The sequence below is a fragment of the Camellia sinensis genome, chromosome 5 (assembly GCF_055761805.1).
Source record: "Camellia sinensis isolate YWXY chromosome 5, ASM5576180v1, whole genome shotgun sequence".
NCBI lineage: Eukaryota > Viridiplantae > Streptophyta > Magnoliopsida > Ericales > Theaceae > Camellia > Camellia sinensis.
In genome coordinates, this window is record NC_138965.1 from 170,501,345 (window position 1) to 170,514,792 (window position 13,448).

Consider the following 13,448-nt stretch of genomic DNA (forward strand, 5'->3'; position numbering starts at 1 on the left):
CCCAAATATATATTCCAAACGAAGCCTAAAGTAGATTAAGGCCTTGCTTGTCATAACCTAAAAAAGTCAACAAGTCACTGTCCTATTTAAGTTATATCATCTTATTTAAATCACATCACTTTTCTATTACATCACTTCAAACACAACTCATACTCAACCCATATTTCATAAAAAATCAAAAAATATAATTATTTAAATCATTCCAAACAACCTCTAAATAGAAAAATGCTTCCTACCCCCAGCTGGGGGTGACACCCAGTGAGTTGTCAGCTGGGGGTTGGTCCAGGAAAAACAATTTTTTTTTTTTTTTTTTTTTTTGATTTCCGACCAGTGGGGGCACGCCACGTCACTGGGGGCGCCACCCCCACTGGGTGTATGAAGCATTGTTGCCCCTAAATATTCATACGGCTGGTTACCAAGAAAGCAATCATTCAATGGATGCCAGTGTACTTTTTCAAATATGTGCCTGTCAATAACCATCCTATTTGCCAGTTGTACGTACTAAATTATAAAATCTTTGGTGGACCATGCAATAATGCTCTTAATAGAAGCAAATTACAGAGATGCTGATCCATTGCATTGAAAGGAAAATGGTACTACTCAGGCACCAATAATGTTAAATATACTATAATAAACTTAACATTAAATATATCACTTACATAATGTTAGGTGAGCTCCATATCAAATAATGAAACCTACTTATATGTATGTGTTTTAGTTGATAAATATATCAATAAATTGATTAGTTTTTTTGACAAATATTCAGCTTGTTTAGTTCTTATTTTCAGGGTTTATTTTTCAGAAAATTAAATTTTTTTTATTTTCCGTATTTTTTTTATTTTTGATGAATTTTTTAATATTCTAATTATTTTTTTTAAAAAAAAATTAGATACACCTAATATAAATATACTTAAAAAGTATAATATTTGTGATTTTTTTTTAAAAAAATCACTAAATACCAAAAATATAAATATATATATATATATATATATATATGAGAATTCAGTACATTTTTTGTATTTTTGTGTATTTATTGATTTTTTAAAATATTTTTTTATAGATATTTTACTTTTTAAATACATCTAAATAAGGTGCATCTAAAAAAATTGCCTAAAATTTTAAAAATATTCACTAAAAATAAAAAAAATACGAAAAATAAAAAACTTAATTTTTAAAAAATTAAAACTAAACACACATTTATTCTTACACTATTCATTGTTGTAATAGCTACAATATGAACAATCTTAGTCAATTGCTATAATGGCTGTTATTGTCAAATTATAACAACTTTCCAATGAATAAATAATAATAATAATAAATCAAAAAGGCATGTTAAAAGAAATATGAAAAATCAGCAATGTTAAATCTTATGCTCAATTCCGCAATGCCATTTGGCTTCGTTTGGCAATAGGATTTTTGGCTAATTTAGTTACTAAAAGGTAAAATAAGTTAAAAAATTAATAAAATAAAATGTCACATTTAAATAATAATTATTTTACTTTTTCTCTCACAAAAGTTAAAAAAATAAAAAAAAATCAACATAAACAAACTTTTAATCCTAAGTTAAAATCGTCAAAAAGTTAAAAAACTAACTAAAAAAGTCAATTGCCAAACGATGACTAAATTTTAAATTTTCAAAAATAATTTTTAATAACATAAAATTTCACACTTTCAAACCCGAAATGTATGAAATTTTATTTTTTGGTACATAGTTTCATATTCAATTAACGTCTTGTTTGATAAAATCTCGTTTAGTAGGTTTCAAAAATAGATGTAAAAAATAAAAATTAGGAAATTTTAAAATATAAAATATAAAAAACATATTAGATGCGCCACGTTAGCGCCATCGGCGTGTTGCCCATATATTCAAACTTGTATGTATGCATGGGCAAGGGCAAAAATTTCCAACAGTTTTGTTTGGAAAAAAAAGAAAAAAAGAAAAAAAAAAAAAAAAGGGGTTTTTATCAAACAACTTAAATATAGTGAGACCTTACTGCTTAACAGAAAAATCATGGGACATAATGAGAAATAAATGCATGTGGTGAGACTTTTTACTAACCCTTAAAAAATTTACTTAGTAATAATTCGTGCTATGCAACGTATGTAAAAAAATTAATAATATATTTTTATATAAAATAATATAAATAGTTAAATTTTTGTGTGTAAATTATGAAAATAAAAAAGATTAAAATTTATAAATTAAGTCTTATAATTTTATCACAATTTATTTATTATTTTTTAATTTGTCACAAATTTAATCATGTAACTTTCAACTCTACTTGCTAGAATTGCAAACTTAGATCAGCTCAACCCAACCAACTTGAGTCTATCTTAAAATTTTTTAAAGATTGAACAATATAGTTTTTAATTAAGTGGGGACCTACGCAGAAATTTAAAAATTCAAATTAAATTTGAGTGAACTTGGACAGAAACACCAAATAATCTCAGCAACCAAAACAAAATTATATATATAAACATATAAATTATTTGCTAATTTATTTTTTAAAATAATAAATAAAATTAATTAAAAGTTTAATAGTAATGAACGAAAGAAAAAGCAATATACGTAAGATTTCTAATAGAATTTTTCTTGAAAATATTTTAAAAAATACACCTTTTAAAAAGGGATCATCGAAGGGTTGTTTAGAAAGTGTCATATTAGCTCACTTTTTTTTTAGTTCACATCACATCTCTACTTTTTTACACATTTTTTCGTAAAAAATAAAAAAGTATACTTAATTATCTTTTTTGGGTCATGTCACATCTATATTTTATTTTCATACAAAATAAAAAAGTATACTTATTTAGCACTTTCCAAACTATCACGGTTAACAAATTTACTTTTCTAATGGCATAATAATTTAAATGTGATTTTTTAGAAATTCTTTTTAATTTAAAAATTACAATAAAATATTAAATAGACTAAAAACAAATTTTTTACAAAATAAAAGTATTTGAATAACAAAAGGTAAGAAGAAAATTTAATATGATATTTTTCATTTAATCTGAAAATAATTTCAGATGAACAATAAATTATCACCTATAACCATCTTTTTTTTAAATAAAAAAAATTAATGAACTATCACTTCTTATAAAAAAATTAAAATTAAAATTAACATTTCTTTCTAATTTATTTTAGCAAAAGTAACTTTTTAACAATTTGAGCCAAAGATATATGTATTCTTTATTTTAATTTTTTTAATTGACAATTGAAATAAATAAATTAAAAAAAAAATCTAACAAAATCCACAATGTTTGCTAAGTACTAAAAAAATTATGTTCTGTTCTTTTGTTATAAAAAAAAATTATATTTAAAAATTTGTTTGGTTGAAAATTTTTGAAAATAAAAAAATTCAAAATCATTTTTCTCTCTGTTGCACATCAATCAATCACTTTTTCTCTCTCTTCTCTACTTCTCTCACATTCTACAGATCAATCAATCACTTTTTCTCTCACATCCATTTATTCAATTGCAAAGAAAAATTTAAATTATTCAAAACTCGAAAACTATTTTCAAAACATACAACCAAACAAATTTTCAAATTTTGTAAATTTTTGTAGAAAATTATTTTTTAAAATTGTTTCACAAATACAAATCAAACATGGCCATTATTGTTCAAGTCTTTATAGTTTGGAAGGATATAATTTTTTTTTATAAAATTTAGAACAAAAAAGAAAAAAAATTAATAGCGATTAATAATTTGAATACATGTATTTAGAGAAAATTATATTTAGACTAATAATATTATAACACATATGAATATTAATCTCACTCTAATTGTAGTAACATAATTTGAAGAAGATTTTAAATTTGAAATTTTACTTTATAATTTAATAAAGGATGCAAAATTTAAAAAATGAATATTGATCTCATTCTAATTGTAGTAACATAATTTAAGTAATAATCTAAAATTGAAATTTTATTTTAAAAATATAAAATTAATTTATAGACCAATCATATTCTAACACGTATTAACAAAAAAAATTAAAAAAAAATGAGAAAAAAGAATTACAACTTTCAACCTTAATGAAATGACAATATTTTGCAATTATAATAGTATATAGATATATAGATAAATCATGAAAATAGATCATTATTTAAAACTTCTATATTATGAGATAAATCATTATAATTTTAAATTTAAATTAATGGAATGCTTTCCATATTTAGTGCTCCTCAAATTTGAATTTTGAAATAGATTAGTATATTTTCTATTTTTTATTTTATATATTTGATATACTTTTCATTTGAAAGTCACAAATCAAGCGATATTATTATTATTATTATTATTATTGGCTTTAATGAGAGCTATAGAAGATTTTTTTAGTTATTTAAAATCAAAAAATTAGAAATTTTAGTTTGATATATTGGAACTCTCACAAAATTTGTGATTAGAAACCTCATTTTACTTATATAATATATAGATGGATAAATAAGAATTTATATTTGTTTTAGATATTTTTTTAATATACAAATTATTTTTTTTAGATTTTTTATAAAAATAATTTAATAACCCCATCACTAACCATAGTGTATGGAGGAAGTTGAAAATGGTGTAGCAGTAGGTATGGGAAAAGTCAAAAAAGCTTGTGGGTTAGGAGAAGTCAATAAATATTAAATTTTTTTTTTTAAATCAAAAAATTAGAAAATTAAGATTGAGATATTGGAACTGCTTTTACGGGTTAAAAACTTTTTTTTCCTTATATAATACTAACCTATCACCCGTGCTATGCACGATATAATTATAAATATTTATATTTGTTTTTGATTTTTTTTAATATATAAATTATGTTTTTTAAGATTTTTTATAGAAATAATTTAACAATCTTATCACTGAGAAGTTAAAAAAGGTACTACAGTAACTATACACAGATTGTATCTATAGTTATTTGTATGAGGGGATTTTAAATGCTAATTTGGAGATTTTGACCAAATCAATAAATGCAGACATGTGGATTGAAAAAAGTTAATAAATGCTGATCAGGGGGATTTTAACCAAATCAATAAATGTTAAGTTTTTTTTTTAATAAAAAATTTTAAAAATTCAGATTGAGATATTGAAACTCTCACAGGCCTTGGGGTTAAAAACCCCCTTTTGCTTAAAAACCCCCTTGAGTGTTTATATTTATCTAACTTCAATCTATACTATATATTAAGCAAAAGGGGATTTTTAACCCCAAGGCCGGTGGGAGCTTCAATATGCCAATCTGAATTTTCTAATTTTTTTTTTAAAAAAAAAAATTTAACCTCAACATTTATTAACTTCTCTCAACCCACAAGACTTTTTGACTTCTCTCATAATTACTGCAGTACCTTTTTCAAAACAAATAATTTATATATTAAAAAAAATTATTAACTTCTCTCAACCCACAAGATTTTTTGACTTCTCTCATAATTACTGCAGTACCTTTTCCAAAACAAATAATTTATATATTAAAAAAAATTATTAACTTCTCTCAACCCACAAGACTTTTTGACTTCTCTCATAATGACTTCTCTCATAATTATTGCAGTACCTTTTTCAAAATAAATAATTTGTATATTAAAAAAATTTAAAACAAATATAAATATCTATCTATTTATTTATTTCTATCTCTAATTCATAAGTTTTGTGGGAGTTTTAATATCTGAACCTTAATTTCTTAATTTTTTTTTTTTTAAAAAAAACATAGCACTTATTAAATTCTTCCAAGTCTTTTTAATTTCTCCAATACACACACTCTTTTTAACTTTTCACATACCTATTGCAAACAGTGAGTCTCCTTTTTGTTTTTTCCTTCTTGACTTCTCACTTCTACACTTTCAACTTCAGTTACCACGTATGCAAACAATAAGTTTTTTTTTTTTTTGTTTTCTCCTTCTTGACTTTTCCTTTTGTTTGCTGTTTCAATAATGTAGTTAGATAACGCATAAAAATATTTGTAATTTGTCTAGCGAATAAAAAATTATAATTTGATTTTTTAATATGATTGAAGATAGATAAATATAAACCATCACAAAGAAAAAAAATGTGATTATAATTAGTTGAATGATTCTTTTTTTTTTTAATGTGATTGTAGTTAGTTTAATAGTTCTTTTTTTTCATTTATTTATTTTATTATGTGAAAAATGTGATGTGATTGTAATTTGTTCAATGACTCTTTTTTTTAATATGATTGTTGTAGTTAGTTCAATAGTTTTTTTTTTAATGTTATTTAATCTTTTTATTTACTATTTTAATTTTATTTTTGATTTTTTAATATGATTGAAATTAGATAAATATAAACCCTCACGGAGAGAAAAATATGATTATAATTAGTTGAATCCTTCTTTTTTTTAATGTGATTGTATTTAGTTTAATAGCTTTTTTTTCATTTATTTATTTTATTATAGGAAAAATGTGATGTGATTGTAGTTTGTTCAATGACTCTTTTCTTTAATATGATTGTTGTAGGTAGTTCAATGATTTTTTTTTAATGTTATTTAATCTTTTTATTTACTTTTTTAATTTTATTTTTAATATGACTGAAATTAGATAAACATAAATACTCACAAAGAAAAAAACGTGATTGTAGTTAGTTCAATGATTTTTTTTTTTTTTTTAATGTGATTGTAGTTAGTTGATGGTTCTTTTTTTCATTTATTTATTTTTTTATGAGAAAAATGTGATGTGATTATAGTTTGTTCAATGGTTCTTTTTTTTTAATATGATTTAATCTTTTATTTACTGTTTTAATGGTTTTTCTTTACAATTATTTATGAAAAAAATATGATTGTAGTTAGATAACATAAAAATGTTTGTGATTTCATTTGATTTTTTTTCTTATTTGATTTTTAAAGTACCAATTATTGATAATGATTATATTGTATTTTGAAAAAAAAAATTGTAATTGATTTTTTTAACTTACTGTGTTTTTTAAAAAAAAATTATTGTGTTTTTTTAACTATCAATTCACTTAATTTGTGATTTGATTTTTAACCCACTGTATTTTTTGAAAAACAAAATGAATTGTACTCATTAGGGTCACATAATGTACCAATTATTGATGACGATTAGATTGTATTTTGACCCAAAAAAATTGTAATTGATCTTTTTAACTCACTATATTTTTTGAAAAATAAATTATTATGTTTTTTAATTATCAATTGACTTAATTTGTGATAGATTTTTTTTTAATTATTGATGATGATTAGATAGAATTAAAAAAAATTGTGATTTGTATGATTGAAGTTATCTCCTTTTATTTATAATTTTATTTTTTTAAATGACTGAACTTAGATAAACATAAATACTCACAAAAAGAAAAATGTGATTGTAATTTGTTCAATGGTTCTAAATAATCTTTTTTATTTACTATTTTAATGGTTATTTTTTTTAATTATTTTTTTATTATGAGAAAAATGTCATTGTAGTTAGATAGCATTAAAAAAATTGTAATTTGTATGATTAAAGTTATCTCCTTTTGTTTATAATTTGATTTTTTAATATGATTGAAATTAACTCACAAAAAAAAATGTGATTGTAATTTGTTCAACTGCTCTAAATAATATTTTTATTTACTATTTTAATGGTTCTTTTTTTCAATTATTTTTTTTTATTATGAGAAAAATATGATTGTAATTAGATAGCATTAAAAAAATTGTGGTTTGTATGATTGAAATTATCTCTTTTTATTTATAATTTGATTTTTTAAATATGATTGAAGTTAGATAAACATAAACACTCACAAAAAGAATAAATGTGATTGTAGTTTGTTTAATACTTCTAAATAATCTTTTTATTTGCTATTTTAATGGTTCTTTTTTTCAATTATTTTTTTTTATTATGAGAAAAATGTGATTGTAGTTAGATAGCATTAAAAAAAATGTGATTTGTATGATTGGAGTTATCTCCTTTTGTTTATAATTTGATTTTTTTTAATATGATTTTTTAATATAATTGTTATCATCCCAATTAATGAAAATTAAACGATATGTATATAATTTGTTTATAGAGAAATTGATTTATGTTTTTTCAAATATTTTGTAGGTTTCATATTTTCAAATACTTAGATACATCGAACAAATTGATGTTGACAACTTTTGGATTGATTTGTGCAAAAGTTATTATCAAAAAGTTGAATATCATTATGGTCACATTGTTTGTCGTCACTGCCTACATGATGATATTGATATTATAACAAGATAATTTTCTTTAGGTAAATAATTACTATGTACAATAATAATTCAAACTTAACAAGTGTTTTAATTTTTTATTAGGTACAATATTTCCTTTTAACAAGTGTCATTTTTTTTTTTGGTTGATAAGATACAATGTTAATCTTGTGGTCAAAGACAGTACTGGTTCAATAAATATCACTGTTCGAGATAAACGGGCAGAGTTTATTTTGCGATGTCAACCATCATATTTGAAGAATATGAGATCAAATGTAGGAAATTATAAAATTTATTATAAATAACTTATTCTTACTTTTTCAAACACAAAGTTATAATTCCAAAATTTTATAGGATAATGGCGTTAGAATGATTAAATATTATATTTCGTCATGCCAAGACCGTACCTATGCATTTATCATACATGTACCAACAATGCCACGTCAACTAGATTGTGCACCGTGCGTAACCTTTGTTTTAAATATAGATTGGTCTGAAGAAAGTCTATACCTTTCATAAAGTAAAAAAAAAAACATGTAAGTATAATGTTTTTACTTTATAACATTTTATAAATACATAATATATGTGTTGTTCATTAATTATAATACTTACTATAATGTTGACAATGCAGGAATGCTGATAAAAGGCTCACAACAATTTAGATTTTAGTTATTTTTTGTTTTACTTATTCAGTGAATTTCGAACAAATGTAATAAATTCTTATTTTTATTACTTTAATTATACAATGTCATTATTTTCTTTTAAAATTACATATATTTTATGCTAACAATTTAAAAATATGTTTGACATAACTATGAATGGTTTTTTTTTTTTTAAATTTAATCTCGTGCATAGCACGGGTGATATGCTATCTATACCATATATTAAGCAAAAGGAAATTTTTAACCCCAAGCCTTATAGGAGCTTCAATCTCTAAATCTAAATTTCCTGATTTTTTGATTTAAAAAAAAAAAAACCCTCAGCATTTATTAACTTCTCCCAACTCCCAAGTCTTACCCTCATAATAACACTTTAATGCATTAAGAACAAGTATAAAAAAAAATTCTTTAAAATCCAACAGATATGAATTTCTTGAAAAGTTCCAACACATATGATTATTATCTCTCATAATAACACTTTAATACATTAAGAACAAACATAAAAAAAATTTCTTGAAAAGTCCAACACATATGATTATTATCAGAATATTAAACTTTAATATAATATAATAATAATAATAAAAAAAGACATTTATTTCCTTGAAAAGTCTAACACATATGATTATTATCAAAATATTAAACTTGAATATAATATAAAAAAAGAAAAAAAGAAGGCATTTAAAATATAAAAAAAAAATTAAAAATCGCAATTCACATATATAGATAATTGTAAACACAATCCGTGCATAGCACGGGTGATATGCTAGTTATATTAAAAAATCAAATTATAAACAAAAGGAGATAATTTCAATCATACAAATCACATTTTTTTTAATGCTATCTAACTACAATCACATTTTTCTCATACTAAAAAAAATAATTGAAAAAAAAACTATTAAAATAGTAAATAAAAACGGTTATTTAGAACTATTGAACAAATTACAATCACATTTTTCTTTTTGTAAGTGTTAATGTTTATCTAACTTCAATCATATTAAAATATAAAATTATAAACAAAGGAAATAACTTCATTCATACAAATCACAATTTTTTTAACGCTATCTAATCATCATCAATAATTAAAAAAATCAATCACAAATTAAGTCAATTGATAATTAAAAAACACAATAATTTATTTTTCAAAAAACATAGTGAGTTAAAAAGATCAATTATAATTTTTTTTGGTCAAAATACAATCTAATCATCATCAATAATTGGTACATTATGTGACCCTAATGAGTACAATCCATTTTGTTTTTTAAAAAACACAGTGAGTTAAAAATCAAATCACAAATTAAATGAATTGATAGTTAAAAAAACACAATAATTTTTTTTTCAAAAAACACAGTGAGTTAAAAAAATCAATTACAATTTTTTTTTCAAAATACAATCTAATCATTATCAATAATTGGTAGTTTAAAAATCAAATCAAATCACAAATATTTTTATGCTATCTAACTATAATAATATTTTTTTTCATAAATAATTGTAAAAAAAACCATTAAAACAGTAAATAAAAGATTAAATCACATTAAAAAAAGAATCATTGAACAAATTACAATCACATCAAATTTTTCTCATAATAAAAAAAATAAATAAATGAAAAAAAAAACATTGACTAACTACAATCACATTAAAAAAAAAAGAACCATTGAACTAACTACAATCACATTTTTTTCTTTGTTAGTGTTTATGTTTATCTAACTTCAATCATATAAAAAAATAAAATTAAAATAGTAAATAAAAAGATTAAATAACATTAAAAAAAAATCATTGAACTAACTACAACAATCATATTAAAAAAAAGAGCCATTGAACAAATTACAATCAAATCACATTTTTCCCACAATAAAATAAATAAATGAAAAAAAAAGAACTATTAAACTAATTACAATCACATTAAAAAAAAGAATCATTCAACTAATTATAATCACATTTTTCTCTTTGTGAGGATTATATTTATCTAATTTCAATCATATTAAAAAATCAAATTATAATATTTTATTCGCTAGACAAATCACAAATATTTGTATACACTATCTAATTACAATATTAAAACAGTAAACAAAAGGAATAGTCAAAAAGGATAAAACAAAAAGAAGACTTACTGTTTGTATATGTGGTCACTGGAGTTGAAAAGTGTAGAAGTGAGAAGTCAAGACGGAGTAAATAAAAAGGAGACTCACTGTTTGCAATAGGTATGTAAAAAGTTAAATAGAGTGCGTGTATTGGAGAAGTTAAAAAGACTTGGAAGAATTTAATAAGTGCTAAGTTTTTTTTTTCAAAAAAAATCAAAAAAATTAATAAATTAACGTTCAGATATTGGAACTCCTACAAAACTTGTGGGTTAGAGATAGATATAAATAAATAGATAGATATAGATATAGATATTTATATTTGTTTTAAATTTTTTTTAATATACAAATTATTTGTTTTAAAAAAGGTACTAATAATTATAAGAGAAGTTAAAAAGTATTATGGGTTGAGAAAAGTTAATAAATGCTGAGGTTAATTTTTTTTTTTTTTAAAAAAAAAATTAGAAAATTAGGATTGACATATTGAAGCTCTCACATGCCTTGGGGGTTAGAAACTTTCTTTTGCTTAAAATATAGTATAGAAGTATAGATATGAGTAATATTATATACACTAATTAATATACTAACTAGTATATCAATTGATGATGTGTCATAATTTAAGATATTTTTAGTATTTGTAATTTATATAATGAATGAGATTAATAATAATATCATAACTAGTGTTAATAAACTAATTAACATAATAATTGGCACATATAGCACTACTCTATAATATATAGATAGATAGACACCAATAAATTTTAAATTTTAGTCTAATCTCTCCGCTCATGTTGATGTCTACTTTGAAAAAAGATACAAAGTTTATATACAGGCTAACAAAAAAAATTTAAGCGTTGGTTTGGAATGTTCTAAAAAAAATATATTTTTTGACTCATTGACTTATATAGGTTGAGTTTGGGTTGGATTTGATGTGATGTGTTAAAAAAGTAATGTAATTTAAATAAAATGATGTGACTTAAATAGGATAGTGACTTTTTAACTTTTTATATTATTTAGTTTATGCCAAACCGACCCTTATCACAATTGACAAGTTGCAAGTCATTGTTATAGAGTAACGCTACAGTAACAATCCATAACAACCGTTACGATCAATATAAGCATTGCAACATATACTACTCTGGTAAGGGAGTGTTTTGTTGGAATTATGGAAGCAGTTTATAACTAAATTTTTAGTTTTTTTTAAAAAAAATGAATAAAAAAATAGAGAGATGATATCACTTAAAAGAGGTTAAAAGTCAAAAAGTGACTTTTAATCTCATTGCCAAAAGAGGTAAGAATAGTTTAGATAAGCTGAAAAAAAACTAATTTTTCAAAAACTGGTGGTGGGTGCTTTTTACTTTTCTGTTTTGATTATCAACTTTTAGCTTAAATTAATCTCCACTAAACACCCCTAAAACTATCAATACTAAAAATCAGATTTTCTATTTAATATTATTCAATTATTTACAACTTTGGTTTAATGACAACCAAATGTAATCAATCAAACTACATAAGTAAGTTCTGGTATTCAATATTGTGGTTCTAAAATTGAAATTGAGAACCTCTATTCCCACTCCACGCTTGACTTCATACACTCTACATTTTGTTTATGTTTTTGTTTCAAAGACACAAGGTGGAGTTTGATTAATAAATACGGAGTGTGAATATCAATTATTTCGAAATTCAGCTTAAAAAAAAAAAAAAAAGTTTGAAAAGTCTAAAAATGGGTAATATGAATGAATTCAAGAACAGTGTGGAAGCAAAACAACCAAGTATAGTCACCAATCACCATCATGGGCCTATGTTTTTAAAGTTTTGTGGTCTGCAACAAAGCTGTACAGTCCTTTGTGTCAATGAAGACACTATGGCCCAACTCAAAAGTGACAGCAATATCATATCTCTGTGAACCTGTGATCCACAGGCCCAAAACATAGATATACTAGTGTATGTCCGTACTTAAAGGTACAGTATAAATAATGTTAGGATCAAAATATAATTGTCATTTATACGTATCATGTTGAAATTTATGAAATTTGTGTCATTTTTTGATAAAAATACTGAAAAAAATATATTGAATTTTTTTTTTACTTACAGAACTTGTTGGTTTTATGTTTTCATTTTCGCTCTTGTTTTACAGACTTCAACTTTTTGTTGTCCACTTTCTTAATTCTAGTGGTAATAGAAGGCTCCTCAAAAGGGCATAAAAATTCTATCAGTTAATTTTGAAAATACATGATTGCGTCTTTCGCTTGTTAACTACTCCTAATTTCTAAGCCAAGGTAATCCCCACAGAGTTTCACTATTTCTTTTAGAACTATATGCATCATCATGAAGTGAACTTCAACTAACTTAACAAATAACTTCAGCGACAGTTTGGCCATATGAGGAGCTGCAAGGCAGCACAACCAATTAAAAAAGAAAAACTCTGTATTCATACACAAAATTCATACAAAAAAATTCCACAAAAATAATGTGGCAATGGCAATTTTTAAAATAAACTCATCGTCATCCATGTTTTGATTTAAAACAAAAGGTTCGCATTAATCAACATCATTCTATATGAAAATTTTATATGAATTT